The sequence below is a fragment of the Manis javanica genome, chromosome 10 (genome assembly GCF_040802235.1).
Source record: "Manis javanica isolate MJ-LG chromosome 10, MJ_LKY, whole genome shotgun sequence".
Lineage (NCBI taxonomy): Eukaryota > Metazoa > Chordata > Mammalia > Pholidota > Manidae > Manis > Manis javanica.
In genome coordinates, this window is record NC_133165.1 from 59,276,681 (window position 1) to 59,295,533 (window position 18,853).

At 44.0% G+C, this 18,853-nt stretch overlaps 1 protein-coding gene across 1 annotated transcript in view; it reads left to right on the plus strand.

Annotated features, from left to right (window-relative positions):
• The window catches only part of LOC108402988 (uncharacterized), an 87,778-nt gene extending 72,458 nt beyond the window's left edge, over positions 1–15,320 (plus strand). The window contains exons 8-13 of the mRNA XM_073214271.1: positions 277–318; positions 437–478; positions 1,188–1,414; positions 2,457–2,490; positions 6,271–13,554; positions 14,471–15,320. The gene's annotated coding sequence lies outside the window, so the exon portion shown is untranslated. The remainder of the gene's footprint in view (positions 1–276; positions 319–436; positions 479–1,187; positions 1,415–2,456; positions 2,491–6,270; positions 13,555–14,470) is intronic.
• The last annotated feature ends 3,533 nt before the right edge of the window (positions 15,321–18,853 follow it).

The following is an 18,853-nucleotide window of genomic DNA, read 5'->3' on the forward strand; positions in this document are numbered from 1 at the left end:
CAGAAAAGTTTTTGAAGCAAAATATGAGAATAAGCATACTTTTATGAGTACATTTCAGTTAGTAAAAGGATTCAAAATTGGCTGTGATTGGTAGATTTTTAGAAGTAGGTTAAACAGACTTATAGTTTGAAAACCTGAGTTAGTTGCCATTAGTTAGGTCTGGATTATTGAGATTTTTGTTGGGTTATTGAACTTACGTTTTTACTGTATTTTAGAACATAAATAAAATGGATGTATAGTTTCAATTTTTTAATAGAACCTATTTCTATTAAAAAGCACCTGTGGCACCTTCTCAAGAGGAACAATCGTTGTGTGAAGGTAAGCATCTATAATATGACTCTTTGAATATCTAATTGAAAAATACTTCAGTTGTCTGTAGTGTATAAAGCTAGATACTGTTTTATAAATATATATTATATCTCAATTTCTTGTATAGGTTCAAATTCAGCTGTTAGCATGGAACTTTCAGAAACTGTTGGTAAGAAAATTTCTGACCATATTAATACAGTATTATAAAACTCTTTAACTCTCAAGATTTAAGGTGCACATGTAAGTGTTATGATTATTGTAATGCCTACATTTAACACTGACATTGAATCTTTGTGTTTGGATTAACCATGCCATGATAAATTTAGTAGTTGTCAATATAGAAGAATTGGGTGGAAGAATGGTAAAGTCAGTTTAAATAGTTATACTTGTTCCATTTACTTTGTGAAAAATTTCCTTCCTTTTTGTAACTTTGTTAATTTTAAGGGTTTTATATTTCCAAAAAGTTGATACCAAAGATGATACCAAAGCCCTGTAGAGGGAAAAGAAAAGAGCCCCTAAATCCTGTGTTCTGGTTTTAAACTTTACCTTTTTTCCACTGTCAGGGCATTTTGACACTGGAGTTACTGGGCTGTTACGGATGATACATCTCTTGTTCACATTTTGTTTGTCCTTATGAAATGAAGCTTTATACAAATAGCAATCTCTCGTAGTCTCTGAGTCAGGGCTCTGATGTCAGCAGTGAGGCCAGCTTGAAAGCCACTATCCATTTCTGTTGTGATACTTCCCTATGTGTCACTAGACATTGGAAAGTGGAACTAAATATGCAAAGTTCTATTTGTTGTTTGAAAGCATCTGTGTTTTAAAGTATAGACTCTAACTTTTTTACCAGAATACTGAGTTAAAATACCTTATTTCAGTAGAAAATGGGGAGACAAAAATGTCCCCAGAAGAATCATGGGAGCACAAAGAGGAAACCAATAATGCAGAGCCAGTGGGTGGCTCCTTGGGAGGTGGAAGGCCCCAGAGGAAAGTGCCCAGGAGATGATGGAGGAGGAAGAGGAGGTACCAAAACCCAAATCTGTGGTTGCTCCGCCAGGTGCTCCTAAGAATGAACATGTACATGTAGTATTCATGGGGCATGTGGGTAAGTTGCGTTTACAGCAATAAGAAATGACCAAATTTACTGTATACAACAAACAGAACATCTTACTTGGCTACTTGGATATGTTTAGTGAAACTGAATGTAATTGATCTAAAATGTCTTGACTTTTAACTTGATTTTTTAGCTGGCAAAAAATTGCCAGCACTTTATGCTTAAAGGTTGGGCCGAATAACAGTTGTATAATGGAATAGAAGCTGCAAGAAAATAAGCTACAGTATATTTGTATGATGCATAATTGCTCTCTAGACCACTGACGATGGCTCAGCATATTATGACATTTATTAATTAACAGTCTAGAAAATATGCCTATTTTTATGTGTGAACTTCAGTTATTCTGTTAACTTTATAGGATTGACTTTACTAAGTAGTTTGATTTTGCGTAATGTAAGAAATTAATTGGAGTGATTTCTGGATGCTAGTCAGGTTGCTGGTTTAGCACAAAACAAAACCCTATTTTATTTATTCAGGTGTTCTCTGTCTGACTTACTCCCAAAATTGTGAAAGGAAAATACAGGATTATGTGTCCTTTTTTCTTCTCTTTATCTCTGGCTTCCCCTATTCTTTTTTAGTAGCGAGAACCCTTTTGAAATTTGTAAAGGCACTCCTGTATCTGCTAAGAGTGAAAGGCAGGCTAGACCACCTAAATGGAGCTCTCAGTCCTGGTCTGCTCTTGCTGTCCACTGAGGCTCCGCTGGGGTCATTTATATTCTGTTGTTGCTGTGCTCTAAGCTAACGGTCAGGGAGGAATCTGTTCAAAAATTCATTTCTTTATCAGTAAAGCAGTTCTCAGTCATTGTTGAGCTGCAGGGGATCTTAGCAGCTTCATTTTACAAAGAGGAAGGTAATTAGCCAGAGTGTGCCCCAAATTCCTGTCATTTCAGTTGCTGTTGCAAGATGTAATTATATCAGCTAAATGATGCCTTCAGTTGTTTTTAATTGTTTAAATACTACTGTATTTAATTGTTGGTATTTGGGGTTTTTGTCTTTTACACCTGGTTTACACATTGTTGATGATTACTTTTAGATGCTGGCAAGTCAACCATTGGAGGACAAATAATGTAAGTATTTTTTGTTAAATAATAGAGTTAATTTAATGGAATGTTTTGGGCATTGCAAACATTCACACAAAGTAGATAAAACAGGTTACCCCAACTTAGGAAAAATTAATAATAAAATAACATTACTTGTAGGGAAAGCTGATGTGAAGTAATTTTTGCAGTATGATCGTTGTTAGTATTTTCTGATGGAATTTAGGTCTTCTCTAAAATCTTCTGTTATCACCACCAGGAACATAAATGTATTTATGAAAGCTGTCTTTTAGATTTTTTTATAAAAACTAATACAGAATCCTAGATCATAGGAATAGTCAGTCTGCTTTGAATATAATTTTCTTGGGAGTAATGAAAAGCAGTTCTTGAATTAGGTGCATGGGGAAAGTTTTTTTCTAATCCATCAACTCCTTAAATTTATAATCAAAGATAGGTGGTTGTCTAACATGCTAAGATTAGAAGATATGAAAACACCATGGTTGACCTTTAGTAATGTATTCTAATATTGAAAATCTTTTTAATTAAAAGGCTTTTCTTTTTTTTTAATTGAAGTATCATTGATACACAGTCTTTTAGTTTCAAATATACAACACAGTGGTTCAACAGTTATGCATATTATTCAATTCTCACCCCCTCTAGTGTGATTACTGTTGATCAATGTAGAAAAATGTTACAGAATCATTGACTGTGTTCTGTACTATTCTGACCAAATTATATTGTGATTGTGAATTATTGTGTCTTTTCATCCCCCTCAGCCTCTTTCCCCACCAGTCTGAGTCTACTGCTGTTTTGTTTCTTCTGTTTTGCTTTGTTTTTATATTCCACAAATAAGTGAAATCATACAATATTTGTCTTTGGCTTGTTTCACTGAGCATAATACCTTCTAGATCCATCCATATTGTTGGAAATGACAGTATTTCTTTTCTTTCTATAGCTGAATAACATTCTATTTTGTTTATGTACCACATCTTCTTTATCCTATAGATAAATTTATTTATCCTTTATTCTATTTAACTTTATCTATCTTTCATTCTATTGATGGACACTTAGGTTGCTTCCATACCTTAGTTTTTGCAAATAGTGCAGCAATAAACAGGGGTGCATATGTCTTTCCAAATCAGGGATTTTGTTTTTTTGGGGGGGCGTAAATTACTGGGTCAAATGGTATTTCTATTTTTAGTTTTTTGAGGAACCTCCATACTGTTTTCCACAGCAATTGCACCAATTTACATTCCCACCAAAGTATAGGAGGGTTCTCCTTTCTCCACATCCTCACCAGCATTTGTTATTTCTTGTCTTCAGATAGTGGCCATCCTGACTGGTGTGAGGTGATACCTTAATGTGGTTTTAATTTGCATTTCCCTTATGATTAGCAATGTGGGTCTTTGCATGCACCTGTTGGTCCTTTGTATTTCTTCTTTGGAGAAGTGTCTGTTCATGTCCTTCCCCCAGTTTTTAAAGTGGGTTATTTGTTTTTTGGGTGTTGAGGCATATGAGTTCTTCATATATTTTGGATGTTAACACTTTATCAGATGGGTCATTTACAAATATATTCTCCCCTACTGTAGGATAAGGCCTTTCATTTTTAATCCCTCCTAAATCCGACCCATTTCTTTAAACTATATCATCAGAGGATCCAGAGGGCATATCTTCATGGTTTTGCTTTAAATAATCTTAGTTGGTAATCTTGCCAGTTATTTGTGAAAATTTCCACAACAGACCCTAAAAGAAGCTATTAAAAAGGAATCCTTAACTAAGGTTCTGTGGATGGACATGTTGGGCCCACTTGATGTATTTTAGAAGAATATATTTTTTGTTTATTGTCTGAATTTTGGTTGGCATTTTCCTGGGCTTCTGTGGTTGGTTGGAAGCATGCTCTGTAGATGACTACAGAGCACACATAGGGATGAAGGCCAGAACAGGAAGGCTTTGATTTGGATAGATTGAGTCAAGGGAATGGTTAGTTATTACTAAGGAATTATTTAAAAATTATAAACTCTTTTTGACAAATAATTATAAAATATTAAATATTGAAATGAATTAGACCTAATTTCTTGGACAACACTGTTGGAATTAATTTTGTTTAGTATTTACATTTGTTTTTTAAAAAATTTTTTATTCTAAAATAATTTGACTTAGAGAAATGTTGCAAAAACAATATAGACTTCCTGTTTGTCTTTCATTCAGCATACCTTAATGTTAACATTAAATAACTATAGTACAGTCGTCAAAACTAGGAAGTTAACATTGGTGCAATATTATTAACTAAACTCTGTAGATCTCACTTGAATTTCACGTTTCTTCACTAATGTAGTTTTACTGTTCTAGCAGTGCACACTCCTTATTCTCCTCTAACTTGTGACATTTCCTCTGTCTTGTCTTTCATGACCATCATGATTTGAAGAGTGCTATTCACTGACTTTATATGTTCTTGTATTGAGTTTGAGTGATGTTTTTTACAAATAAATTGAGTTTATAGATTTTGGGCAAAATATCAACAAAGATATGTTGTGCTCTTATAAGAGCATGCGGTCAGGGGTACATAATGTCAGTATTCGGCATGTTTTGTTGATTACTGGTTATATTAGTCATGATTAGCTGGTTAAGGTGATGTCTGTCAGGATTCTCCACTGTAAAGTTACTTTTTCATTATAATGAATTAGGGGGAGGTCTGCTTGCAAACGCATCCCCACAGGATCCCTTAGTTCACACCACTGTCTGGCTTACCCGTCGGTAAGGAAGCACATGGGCTGACTGGGTCCTAACACCTGTGCTCCAGGTGAGCTGGAGCTCACCCACCACCACCACCAGCTACAGCAGAGCACAAGCCCCTTAGCTGTCCTTTGGCCACCTGAGGAGAACCTTTGCACTCCCTTGGCCACCACAGCACAACAGAGGGGGACACTGAGTGGACCTCCCTTCTCTTAGGACTAATGTTATGTCTCCTCCCCGTTTGTCTGCCCCCTCTCCTCTACTTCACCACAGCCCCACCCTACAGTCAGCCCCCATCCTCCCACAGGCCCACTTGAACTTGGTCTCCTGCACACAATTGCCCTCATGGAGCCTCCTGCCCAGTGCTGAGCTACCCTCCACAGCAGCTTTCTGGGAAGGTCCTCTCACATGTATCTGTATCTGTCTAGGCTTGAGGTGGGGAGGTGCCCCCCGAGGTGCTGACCTTGCATGTAATCTCCCCCCCACCTGACCTCTGCGGGTCACATCTTATCGCAACCAGGAACTGCTCTTGCCCCCAGATCTTGGCTGCGAGCACAGTCCCTGCTCCCGTGCCAACTGCACCCACTCCAGATCCTCTGCCTCATCAGGGCCTGTAGTCAGCCCCCTGCCCTTCCTGCTCCCTGTGCCATTTAACCAGGTTGGGTTTACTCTCTATCCACTGATTTTAGGTCCACACCTCAAAATTGAATGTTGCTGGGCAGACACAACTGTGCTGACTGGCCTTGCTTCAAATTCCTACCCACAATTTCCCAGACTTCAGAACTGCCTGGCACAGCTCTCACACCTCGTTTTCTCCCCCTCTCCAAAATGACTACTGAGAGGCCCTCCTTGGTACACATCTCCCCCTAACCCACGCCATTGAGCTCTTATATTCAGTGAGGAAAACGGAAGCTACCAAGGCTCAAACTCCTTATCACCCATCTTCCACATGGCAAATAAAATCACTTCCTTCTGCCTAAAATTCTATAGTGACTTTCCTTAGTACTTTATGAATGATCTTCTTTTCTGCCTGTCTCTTAATGTCATTTTATCCCACTTTGCTTTTTAAACCTCTAGCCACACCTGGCTCTTCTCTGCTGCTGAAAACATTAGACTCGTGTCTGCCTTTGGGCCTTTGCTCCTGTGCCTACAACACCATCACCCTCAGCCGTTGACCCTGCTCCAACTCTGGAACTACGGCCATAGCCTCAGTTTGCTATTGTCTCAGAAAGGCTGCTGCTGACTACCTAAATAGCTCATCCAGTCACATGAGTTACATGGCTACCTGCCGCTGTTTAGAGATAACATCTGTGATAACATCAGTCTCTTCACCACAGCCTACAGCTCCGAGAGCAGCGACCATGTCAGCACTTAAAACAGCGCCTTGCAGTGCAGACTGAGCCCATTCCAAATCTCACCTGCAAGTACAGACGTGTTCTGATGCGTACTGGCCACGTGGAAGGGGAAAGGGTGTGCTCTGGCCAGCTGCACCCAGGGAGTTCTGACACAAGCCTCCCGAGGAAGGGGCAATGCCTCCAGTACTCCCACTCTGTACTGCCCCAAAGCTGAACGTCCTAGTGATGGAGCTGCTGGAGGTGGGGGGGCCACGTTCATCCCAAAGCCACCACTGTCAGCAGGGCCTGCTGACACCCTAGACGTGAAGGGCAATGGGGTGGTGCTGCCAAACACTGAGCTACTGGTTACACTGCTTGTGGTCTGGGTCGTAGCTCCAAAGCCCGAGGTGGTAGCTGCAAAAAAGAAGGAAACATGGATCATTGTCTAACCCCATACACAAAAGTAAATTCAAAATGGATCAAAGACCTGAATGTAAGCCATGAAACCATAAAACTCTGAGGAAAAAAACATGCAAAAATCTCTTGGACATAAACATGAGCGACTTCTTCGTGAATGTATCTCCCCAGGCAAAGGAAACAAAAGCAAAAATGAACAAATGGGACTATATCAAGATCAAAAGCTTCTTTCTGTATGGCAAAGGACACCATCAATAGAACAAAAAGGCATCCTACAGTATGGGAGAATATATACATAAATGACAGATCTGAGAAAGGGTTGACATCCAAAATATATAAAGAGCTCACACACCTGAGCAAACAAAAAACAAATAATCCAATTAAAAAATGGGCAGAGGAGCTGAACAGTTTTCCAAAGTAATTCAGACGATCAATAGACGTGTGAAAAGATGCTCCACATCGCTTGTCATCAGAGAAATGCAAATTAAAACCACAATGAGATATCACCTCACACCAGTAAGGATCACCACAATCCAAAAGACAGACAACAACAAGAAATGTTGGCAAGGCTGTGGGGAAAGGGGATCCCTCCTACACTGTTGGTGGGAATGTAAATTCAACCATTGTGGAAAGCAATATGGAGGTTCCTCAAAAAGCTGAAAATAGAAATACTATTTGACCCAGGAATACCACTCCTATGAACTTACCCTAAGAATACAACACCCCAGTTTGTAAAAGATAGATGCACCCCTATGTTTATTGCAGCACTACTTACAATAGCCAAGAAATGGAAGGAACCTAAGTGTCCATCAGTATTGATGAATGGATAAAAAAGATATGATACATATACACAACAGAATATTATTCAGCCATAAGAAGAAAACAAATCCTACCATTTGGAACAACATGGATGGACCTAGAGGGTTTATCCTCAGTGAAATAAGCCAGGTGGAGAAAGACAAGTACCAAATGATTTCACTCATCTCTGGAGTATAAGAGCAAAGGAAAAACTGAAGTAACAAAACAGCAGCAGAATCACAGAACCCAAGAATGGACTAATAGTTACAAAGGGACTGAGGAGGATGGGTGGGAAGGGAGGGATGAGAGCAGGGAAAAAGAAAGTGGGCATTATGATTGGCACGTATAATGTGCGGGCACACGGGGAGGGCTAGGCTACACAGAGAAGACAAGTAGTGATTCTACAGCATCTTACTATGCCCGATGGACAGTGACTGTAATGGGGTAAGTGTGCAGTACTTGGTGAAGAAAGGAGCCTAGTAAACATAATGTTCTTCAGGTAATTGTAGATTGATACCAAAAAAAAAAAATTCACAGGCCGTGAATAATCTCCCTTTCTGCATGTCTCTTAATGTCATTTTATCCCACCTTCCTTTCTACCATCTAGGCCCACTGGCTCTTCTCTGCTTATGAAAACATAACCTTGTCTCTGCCTTTTTGGGTCTTTGCTACTGTGCCTGCAACATCCTCACCCCCAGCAGATGTCCCTGCTCCCAACTCGAACTGCAGCCATGGCCTCAGTTTACTATTGTCTCAGAAAGGCCGCCGCTGACTACCTAAATAGCTCGTCCGGTTATGAGTTACATTGCTACCTGATGCTGTTTACAGATAACTTCTGTGATAACATCTAAATCTTCATCACAGCATACAGCTCCGAAAGTGGAGACTGTCAGCACTTAAGACAGCTCCTGGCAGTACAGACCGAGCCCATTTGAAATCTCACCTGCAAACCCAGGTGTGCTCTGATGTGTGCTGGCCACATGGAAAGCAGAGGGTGTGCTCTGGCCAGCTGCACCCAGGGAGTTCGGATTCAAGGCTCCCCAGAAAGTGTTCTTGAGACCAGTTCTCCCACTCTGTCGTGACCCAAAGCAAAATGCCCCAGTGTTGGAGCTGCTGTGGGGGGCAGCCATGCTTGTCCCAAAGCCCCCACTGCCAGTGGGACCTACTGACACCCAGGACATGAAGGGCACTGAGATGGTGCTGCCAAACCCTGATGTACTGGTCCCGGAGATGGTGGTCTGGGTCACAGCTCCAAAGCCCGAGGTGATGGCTCCAAAAAAGGAGGAAACCAGGATCATTGTCTAACCCCATACACAGAAGTAAATTCAAAATTGTTCAAATCCCTGAATTTAAGCCATGAAACCATAAAACTCTTAGAGAAAGACAGGTGAAAATATCTTGGACATAAACATGAACAACTTCATATCTCTCCAGGGAAAGGAAAGAAAAGCAAAAATGAACAAATGGGACTATATGAAGCTTAAAAGCTTCTGTACAGTAAAGGGCCCCATCAACAGAACAAAAGGGCATAATACAGTATAGGAGAATATATTCATAAATGACAGATCCGATAAAGGGTTGGCATTCAAAATATATAAACAGCTCACACACCTCAACAAAGAGCAATTATTCCAATAAAAAAATGGGCAGGGGAGCTGAACAGGCAGTTCTTGAAAGAAGAAATTCAGATGGCCAATAGACACATGAAAAGATGCACCACATCGCTTGTCATCAGAGAAATGCAAATTAAAACCACAATGAGATATCACCTCACACCAGTAAGGATCGCCACCATCCAAAAGAAAAACCACAACAAATGTTGGCAAGGTTGTGGAGAGAGGGGAACCCTCCTACACTGTTGGTGGGAATGTAAATTCGTTCAACCATTGTGGGAAGCAATATGGAGGTTCCTCAAAATAGAAATACCATTTGACCAGGAATACCGTTCTTACGAATTTACCCTAAGAATACAGCAGCCCATTTTGAAATAGATGTACCCCTATGTTTATCCCAGCACTATTCAGAACAGCCAAGAAATGGAAACAACCTATATGTCCATCAGTAGATGAATGTATGCACAATGGAATATAATTCAGCCATAAGAAGAAAACAAATCCTATCATTTGCAACAACATGGATGGAGCTAGATGGTATTATGCTCAGTGAAATAAGCGAGGTGGAGAAAGACAAGTACCAAATGATTTCACTCATCTCTGGAGTATAAGAGCAAAGGAAAAACTGAAGGAACAAAACAGCAGCAGAATCACAGAACCCAAGAATGGACTAACAGTTACCAAAGAGAAAGGGACTGAGGAGGATGGGTGGGAAGGGAGGGAGAAGGGCAGGGAAAAACAAAGGGGGCACTATGATTACCATGTATAATGTGGTGGAGCACGGGGAGTGCTGGGCTACACAGAGAAGTATTGATTGTACAGCATGTTACTATGCTGACGGACAGTGACTTTAATGGGGTTTGTGCAGGGTACTTGGTGAAGAGGTGAGCCAAATAAACATAATGTTCTTAAGGTAACTGTATATAGATACCAAAAAAGAAAACATTTTAAAAGGCCGTGAATAATCTTCCTTTCTGCCGGTCTCTTAATGTCATTTTATCCCACTTTCCTTTATAACCTCTAGCCACACCTGGCTCTTCTCTGCTCATGAAAACATAGCTCATCTCTGCCTTCGGGCCTTTATTCCTGTGCCTGCAAGGTCCTGACCCCGAGTGGCTATCCCTGCTCCCAACTCTGGAACTGGGGCCATGGCCTCAGTTTGCTGTTGTCTCAAAAAGGCTGCCACTGACTACCTAAATAGCTCCTCCAATTATGAGTTGCACTGCTACCTGATGCTGTTTACAGATAACATCTGTCTCTTCACCACAGCGTAAAGCCCCAAGTGTGTAGACTATGTTCGCACTTAAAATAGCACCTGGCTCTGTAGACCGACCCCGTTCCAAATCTCACCTGCAAGCACAGACGTGTTCTGAGGTGTGCTGGCCACGTAGAAGGCAAACAGTGTGCTCTGGCCAGCTGCACCAAGGGAGCTCTGACTCAGGCATCCCCAGAAATAGATACCAAAAAAGAAAACATTTTAAAAGGCCGTGAATAATCTTCCTTTCTGCCGGTCTCTTAATGTCATTTTATCCCACTTTCCTTTATAACCTCTAGCCACACCTGGCTCTTCTCTGCTCATGAAAACATAGCTCATCTCTGCCTTCGGGCCTTTATTCCTGTGCCTGCAAGGTCCTGACCCCGAGTGGCTATCCCTGCTCCCAACTCTGGAACTGGGGCCGTGCCACCAGTTCTCCCACTCTGTCCTGGCACAAAGTCGAATGCCCCAGTGGTGGAGCTACTGTGGGGGGCTGACACGCTCATCCCAAAGTCCCCACTGCTAGCGGGGCCTGCTGACACCCTGGATGTGAAGTGTGATGAGTTTGTGCTGCCACCGCTGTTGGTGGTCTGGGTCATAGCTTTAAAGTCTGAGGTGGTGGCTGCAAAAGAGGAGGAAATGAGGATCAGTGTCTAACCCTATACACAAACATATTCTAAATGGATCAAAGATCTGAGTGTATGCCATGAAACTATAAAAATCTTAGAAAAAACATAAACAAAAATCTCTTCGACATAAACATGAGTGACTTCTTCATGAACATATCTCCCCCAGCAAGGGAAACAAAAGCAAAAATGAACAAATAGGACTATATCAAGCTGAAAACCTTCTGTACAGGGAAGGACACCATCAATAGAACAAAAAGGCATCCTACAGTATGGGAGAATATATTCATAAATGACAGATCTAATAAAGGGTTGACATCAACAATGTATAAGGAGCTCACACACCGCAACAAACAAAAAGCAAATCCAATTAAAAAATGGGCAGAGCAGCTGAACAGTTCTCCAAAGAAGAAATTCAGATAGCCAACAGACACATGAAAAGATGCTCCACAATGCTAGTCATCAGAGAAATGCAAATTAAAACCACAATGAGATATCACCTCACACCAGTAAGGATTGCCACCATCGAAAAAACAAACAATAACAAATGCTGGCGAGGATGCAGAGAAGGGAACCTTCCTCCCCTGCTGGTGGGAAGGTAATTTAGTTCAATCACTGTGGAAAGCAGTATGGAGGTTCCTCAAAAAATTCAACATAGAAATACCATTTGACCCAGGAATACCACCTCTAGGAATTTACCCTAAGAATGCAGCAGCCCAATTTTAAAAAGACAGATGCACCCTTATGTTTATCGCAGCACTATTTACAATAGCCAAGAAATGGAAGGAACCTAAGTGTCCATCAGTAGATGAATGGATAAAGAAGATGTGATACATATACACAATGGAATATTAATCAGCCATAAGAAGAAAACAAATCCTACCATTTGCAACAACATGGATAGAGCTAGAGGGTATTATGGTCAGTGAAATAAGCCAGGTGGAGAAAGACAAGTACCAAATGATTTCACTCATCTCTGGAGTATAGGAACAAAGGAAAAACAGAAGGAACAAAACAGCAGCAGAATCACAGAACCCAAGAAAGGACAACAGTTACCAAATAGAAAGGGACTGGGGAAGATAGGTGGAAAGGGAGGAGGAAGGGGGTGGAAGGAGAAAGGGGGCCTTATGATTAACATGTAGAATGTTGGGGGGGGGCATGGGGAGGGCTGTGCAACACATAGTAAACAAGTAGTGATTTTGCAGCATCTTACTATGCTGATGAACAGTGACTAATGGGGTACATGGGGGGGGACTTGGTGAAGGGGGGAGTCTAGTAAGCATAATATTCTTCAAATTGTAGATTAATGATACAACAAAATAAAAAAAATTGGAGGAAACACCTGTGGTAATGGACATGGTGCCAAAAAGAGAGGCTGCGGGTTTCAACCCACGAAAACCTGACCACAGTGCTGCCAAAGGCTGGCTGGGGTGGGGCCAGGGCTGCTGAGCTTCTAAAAGGAAAGGAGCTGCCGAAGCTGGGGGCCAGTGCTGGCTGGCAGTCCACATCTGCTGTCTGTCAGTGGCTCCGAACGAGTGCTGTGGGGTGACTCCAATATAGGATGGGATGGGGGGCCTGGTGCCAGAACTAAAGGGAATGTTGAAGGCTGGGGTGGTAGTGCTGCTAAATGTCAGTGCAGGCTGGCTCCCGGTGATGGGGGCGGAGGTCGTGAGGGTGCCACTGAAGCCATCGAAACTGGCGGTGCTGCTGCCAGCAGCTGTCTGGATGGCGCTGGGCAGGGACTGGCTGAAGGTGACGACTGTTGTTGGAGCAGGCGTGGCCAGCGCCTGCCAAACTGGAGTATGGAGCTCATGGCTGGGCAGAGCTGGCAGCAGAGGCAAGGGGGAACCCAAAGAGGACAGGCTGGGCAGTGGAAGCAGTGGGGCTGGTCATGCTGCTCACAGTGCTGGTCACACTGCTCACACCAGAGCCAAAGACAGGCTTCCGGGCGGAGTCTGTGGCTGTGCCGGTGGTGGTCCCCCAAGCCACTGCTGAGGGGACACTGACCCTGGCCGGACCAGGGAACAGAGGGGTATTCATGCTGGTGCCTGAAGTTGTTGTCTGACTGAAGGAGGAAGGAGTTGACAAGGGCACAGATGTAGGTAGCCCTGTGCTGCTAAAAACAGGACTGAAAGTGAGGGGCAGTCTGCTGGTAGTCGGGGTGTGGGCAGAGCTGGAAGATGCCTCCGTTATGACTTGGGAATGGCTGGATGGCACAGGACCCTCCTTCCCACTTTTAGATGGAGCCACAAAGATGGGCTTGAAGATGGGATGTGCTGAAGACACAGCAGGAGCTGCCGAGGCAGAAGGGTTAGCAGGTGGGCTGCTCAGCGTTCCAAAGAACACTGGGCTTCAGGGTGGGGGCTGGGGCAGGCGGGGCCTGGGGTTTGGCAGATGTCTCAGCCTGAGAGGCTGGAGGTGAGTTGGTGGTATCACTGGCTGGTACTGCGGGAGAGGCAGGGGTCAGCCCCGAGAAAGGGGCTGTGTATCTGGAGTCTGGGGAGGGGCCAGGGAGGGGCCCTGGCTGTGAAGAGCCAAGAGAGCCCAGAAGGCCAGGTGTCTGCAGGGGCGAACGGGCCATGGGCATGGCTGTTAGGCAGGGAAATACATGAGTGGGGTGGAAAGAGTACAGGGCCAGGAAAGCCCCCTAGAAAGGACTCAGTTAACCAGTTAAATCTAGAAATCCAGAAAAGATTCAGAGTTAGTGAGTTAATCAGTTAAAGCTCAAAAGGTCAAGAGAAACTTGGCCTTGAAGGTTTGAATATTCCCCAGATAAAAGGATCTGAGCACAGCCCATGTCTTCATTGTGTCCATTAGATCATTGTATGACTCACTCTAGCCTGCTAAAAGGCCCACCTATAAACAGCAAAGTAAAGACAGGGAGATCCCACCTTAAAGCCAAAATTGTATTTAAAAAAGAACAAGGAAGTTTCAGAAGAAAGATTCTTAACATACTCTTTAGCAAACAACTAACTCTGCCCACCTTGGAGGAAAGGCAGACAGTCTGGATAAGCTAATTTTGCAGAATTACCTAGAGAACGGATGAGTAACTTAATGTCTCATCAAAGATACTTGAGACCACTTACAAGCCCACACCCTAGCCCTCTGTCACATTCCTGAAAAATCCTTAAAACAGGGAGCCCCCAACCTTTCACTGTGCTCCTATGTGAGGTCACCCGCACTTTCTAAGTGCGTAACCTTTTAACTTTAAACTCCCTCTTTTCAACCTTTCAGGGTGCTGCACTCCTCTCTCTGAGGTCACCTGCACTTCCTAAGTGCATAACTTCAACTCCCCAACCTTTCAGGGCACTCCTCTCTCTGAAGTCACCCACACTTTCTAAGTGTGTGACCTTTTAATCTTAAACTCTTTCTCTCCAATCTTTCAGAGCACTCCTCCCTCTCTGAGGTCACCTGCACTTCTTTCTGGCTAAGTAACTTTAAATAAAACTTTTATTCTGCTTCACTACTGTGTCTCTGCCCTTCAATTCTTTGTCACGGCGGGGACAAGAACAGAGGAAAATACACAATGCCTCCCACCCAACATTGCCACTGCAGCAGATTCTAGGAAGAAGAACAGAAAATGTCAACTATGGTATCTCAAACGTGATGGTATTTGGTGCTCTAGAAGCCTTGCTGGGCCAGGGATTCGGGAGTCAACAAATATGACTCTCGGAACCGTCTCTGGAGTGTGAAATTAACCCATATTCCTTACCAGTTTTATCCTCGAAGATCCTCTTCAGCCACTGTGACTGAGCTTGCTTCTCCTGGTAATACTCTTTGACCGTGATCGAGCAGCCGATCCAGGGAGCTGGAGGCTACCAAGAGAAAAAGGAGAAGCCAAGCCAGTCAGAAAGAAGTGAAAGAAACTTGTACTGACCCTTCCATTCCTGAGACGCAGTGGAGCCAGACTGGCGTGGGCAGGGGTGGGTGGACAGATCATACCAAGATCAGCAGGATCCCTCGCCTGGAGGGCACCAGGTGAAACTTGCGTCTGCATGGCTGGGAGCTGCTGGGTGTCGCTGGAGAATCCCAGGAGTTCTGCTCCCTACATGTGGTTGTGTCTGCAAATAAAGTATCAGACTTACTTTCTTCCTGCTCTCTTCCAGAATTGGAGAGGTTTGTCTATCCAGCCTAGTTTTTAATACTGAACTTTCACTAGGTGTCTCTGAGATTCTATCTTCTATGGTTTGGGCACTTGGATGGTGTTGGCAAGATCATTTCTAACAGTCATGATGACGTGAAGTGTTCATTGCTCCAAATGTATGCACATGGTTGCTTACTGGACAGAAATTGCCTGGTCTGCTCAGATTCCCCCACCTAGGCTTTCCTTACCCCAAATCCCCCAGGTGGCCTGGGTTATGCTTTATGAGTCTGGGCAACCTTTCTCCCTTACCAGACCATAAACCCCGAAGGACAGGAACATGGCTCTCTACCAAGCCCCACACAAATCAAGGCTCAGTACGTGTTTCCAGTGGGTTGTGGTCCATGTGCCCTCCATACACTACCGCCAACACATGCCACGCATTCATCAACTTACCCTGTTCTCCCTGGGACTCCTTGTTTACTGGCGGAGCAGAAGAGCCAGATCCCTGAGGACCGTCCTCTTCTCTGTAGGTGGAAGAGGCACAATTAAGTTTAGAAAAGCACTGGATAACTTCTTACACCCTCCTAACTACCAACTGACCAAAGTCTGGAACAACCATGACTAAGATCTCAGTGTGTCAAGACAACAAAAAGAAGCAAAGAAAATTCCTAAAGAAATGAAGGGAGGCAGTTCACAGAAGCCATAGAGACACCTTTGTCTTAAAACAAGCAGAAAACAATCTTCAGAACCTTACATACAACCTGCCAAGTTTCTGAGAGTCCTAGTCACACCTCTATCTCTAAGAAAGCGGCATTCTAGTCGGGCACCTAGGGGGTCAGCTGGGGTCTAGAATGTGAAGCCTGCTGCCCACCCCCATCAGTCACTGTTCACTCTGTCCCCTTCAAGCCCTTCCATTTACACCCCAGCCCCTCACGCTGCAGCATGAGGGCAAGCAGAGGCCGGTGTGGTTACACTGTGTGACGACTGCAAGAGACGAGAGCGATTCACGGTGGCACCGTCTCTGCCCTTTAGATGTGAACTATTTTGATTCTCCAAGTCAGAGTCTCACAAAGCCTAAGAGCCAAGTAAATTTCCCTCCTTTCCCACCCTTTCATTAATCCACACAGCAAATCACCGATTACCTCATTTTCTTTTCTGGACTCCCTGGTGTCTGTTGAGCGGGATGAGGCTGGGCTAGAGAAGGGTGAGGCACTGGGACGCCTCTTCCAGAGCTAAAAGCCAAACAAGTCATGTGACTGACCTTGGGAATAACATAGGATCTGACCTTCGACATAATTCTGTGGCTCTAATCCATCACTGTACATAAAGTCTCCTTTTCAAGTGATTAAGAAACATTTCTTTCTGAAGTGGGGCTTCTGAAATGTGAGTCAATTGCCAGTATTTGAAAGGGTTGTCATTGCCCAAAGTTGGAAAAGTTGCATTAGAAAGAGCAGCTACACTATACTGAGGATCATGAAATATTTATAAAATATCATCAGTTCATAAAGATAACACAGCAAGAATCATACTGGTCACCTTTGGAGTTAACTACGGCATCAGTGCCTGCTTATTATCCTGCCACTCCTATAGATAGGGTTTGTTCTTCTATCTAGAATTACACAGACCTTCAGTTAACAAATGCAGAGGGAAGGATAGAATTAGAACATCACCATTTTGCCACAATGGACATACACAAAGGCAAAAAATGGCCGCTAAAAGCAGGATGTGAAAAGCTCATAGGAACAATAAAGTGAAGGATCAGACTGACACCTGAGCCCAGTGGGAGGCGACCACACAGCACGTGCTCCTGATGTGATGCGATCAGAAGTGCACAGCAGCACCTCTGCCCAAATCACTGAACTCGAAACTCATCAAGCCTCAGGAGCCAACTGCCCCATTACAGGGAAAATAGGGATAGAGTAATTGTCAAAATGGCACCATGACGAAAACAAAATCTAGAATGTAGTAAATTCTATAGAACATAATGACTTCTAAAAAGTTAAGAAAAAGCGTAGTAGTAGTACCATTGATTTGAGTCTAAGAAAGGCCTGACGTCCCCGCTGCGGGGGAGGGCGCGCGCGGCCGCCGCCCCAGCCCATGAGCTCCGCACCTGCGGCTTCGGTGGCAGCAGCCGCGGGGACAGCCCGTGGGGGAAGCTGACTGCTGGAGGCCGCCAGGGGGCGCCGGCCGCGCGGGCCCGGAGCGCCCGGAGAGGCGGTGTTGTGAGGCCGGCGACCTGCCACCTGTGGCTCCTTGGACGGGCGGAGGCGCTGGCAACCGGGGCCCGGCAGCTGGGATAGCCGGCATCCTGGCGGGGCCCGCGCACCCCGGGGCTGTGTCTGGCGCGCCCCAGGACTGGGAGGGGTTCTGCCACCGCGGGGAGCTCGCCGGTCCGGTTGGCCTGAGCAGCGTGCCCGCGGAGGCAGAGGCCCCGGTGCACGCGCACCTCCTGCGGTCGACCCCGCAGCTGCCCGTGACGCGTGGGTGGCTTCCCGCGCGGCTGTGTGGCTTGCCCTGGGAACACGGGCCCCGCCCCCGGGGGACCCACGGGCGGCGGAGGGTGTGTCCCTCGCCCCGCCCACCTCCAGCGTCCTGACGCCCCGCCCCTGGCGTGGAGCTCCGAGCATCATCGCTCCGCCCAGGCCTGTTAAAAAGTTGATTATTTTTACCCTGTCTGCTTCTTAGGCCATCAGATACAACCTTGTATCTGAAGCTCTAAGTGTGAATTAAGTCCCCTGAAATGTAAATTTCAGTACTTATTTTGGTGGCACTTCTTGAACGCTTACTATGGACAGTGTAGACGCATGAACACTTTACATGTACTGCCTCACAACTATCTTATGAAGTAGGTCAAAATCATTATTTCCATAAGTGTACAACCTTACCTTCAGATTTTTTGTTACATATATTAATTAAATACCTTTAATGCTCAAAAAAAAAAGAGTCTAAGAGACATGTGAACCAAACACAATGAGTTAATTTTTGGTCCCTGATTCAAAGTAACTGTAATAAGACAGGGAGGGTAAGAAGGGCAAATTGGAGTGATAATAACTAACATTAAGTCATTATTATTCAGAGGAATAGAGGCATTGTGGTTATTAATGTTCAAAAAGTTTTAAAAATACACTGAAGTACCTACAGGTGAAACAACGTGTTTGTACTTTAAAACACAAGAGGAAAACCAATTTGGGGTGGAGGTGTTGATGGATCAGGACTGACAAAACACTGTTAACTGCTGGAGCCACATGGACGTTCATTATGATATTTTTCCTCCCTTTTGTGTATGTATGACATAAAATTGTAAGAAGGGGCAATGACTATGTATGTCAGGTCTGTTGTGACCACTGATTGAGGAAATGTGTGTACAGTGCTCAACAGACGGCCTAGTGCAGAATAGATCCAGGTAAAGCTTCGTACTATAATGCTCTGCATTGTCAAAACTGCTTGGCCAGGGCCTTCATCTCCTGTATTTGTCATTTATCATTAATGTGTCATTTATATTACTCTAAGAGCCTTCTGTATGGATGAAAACT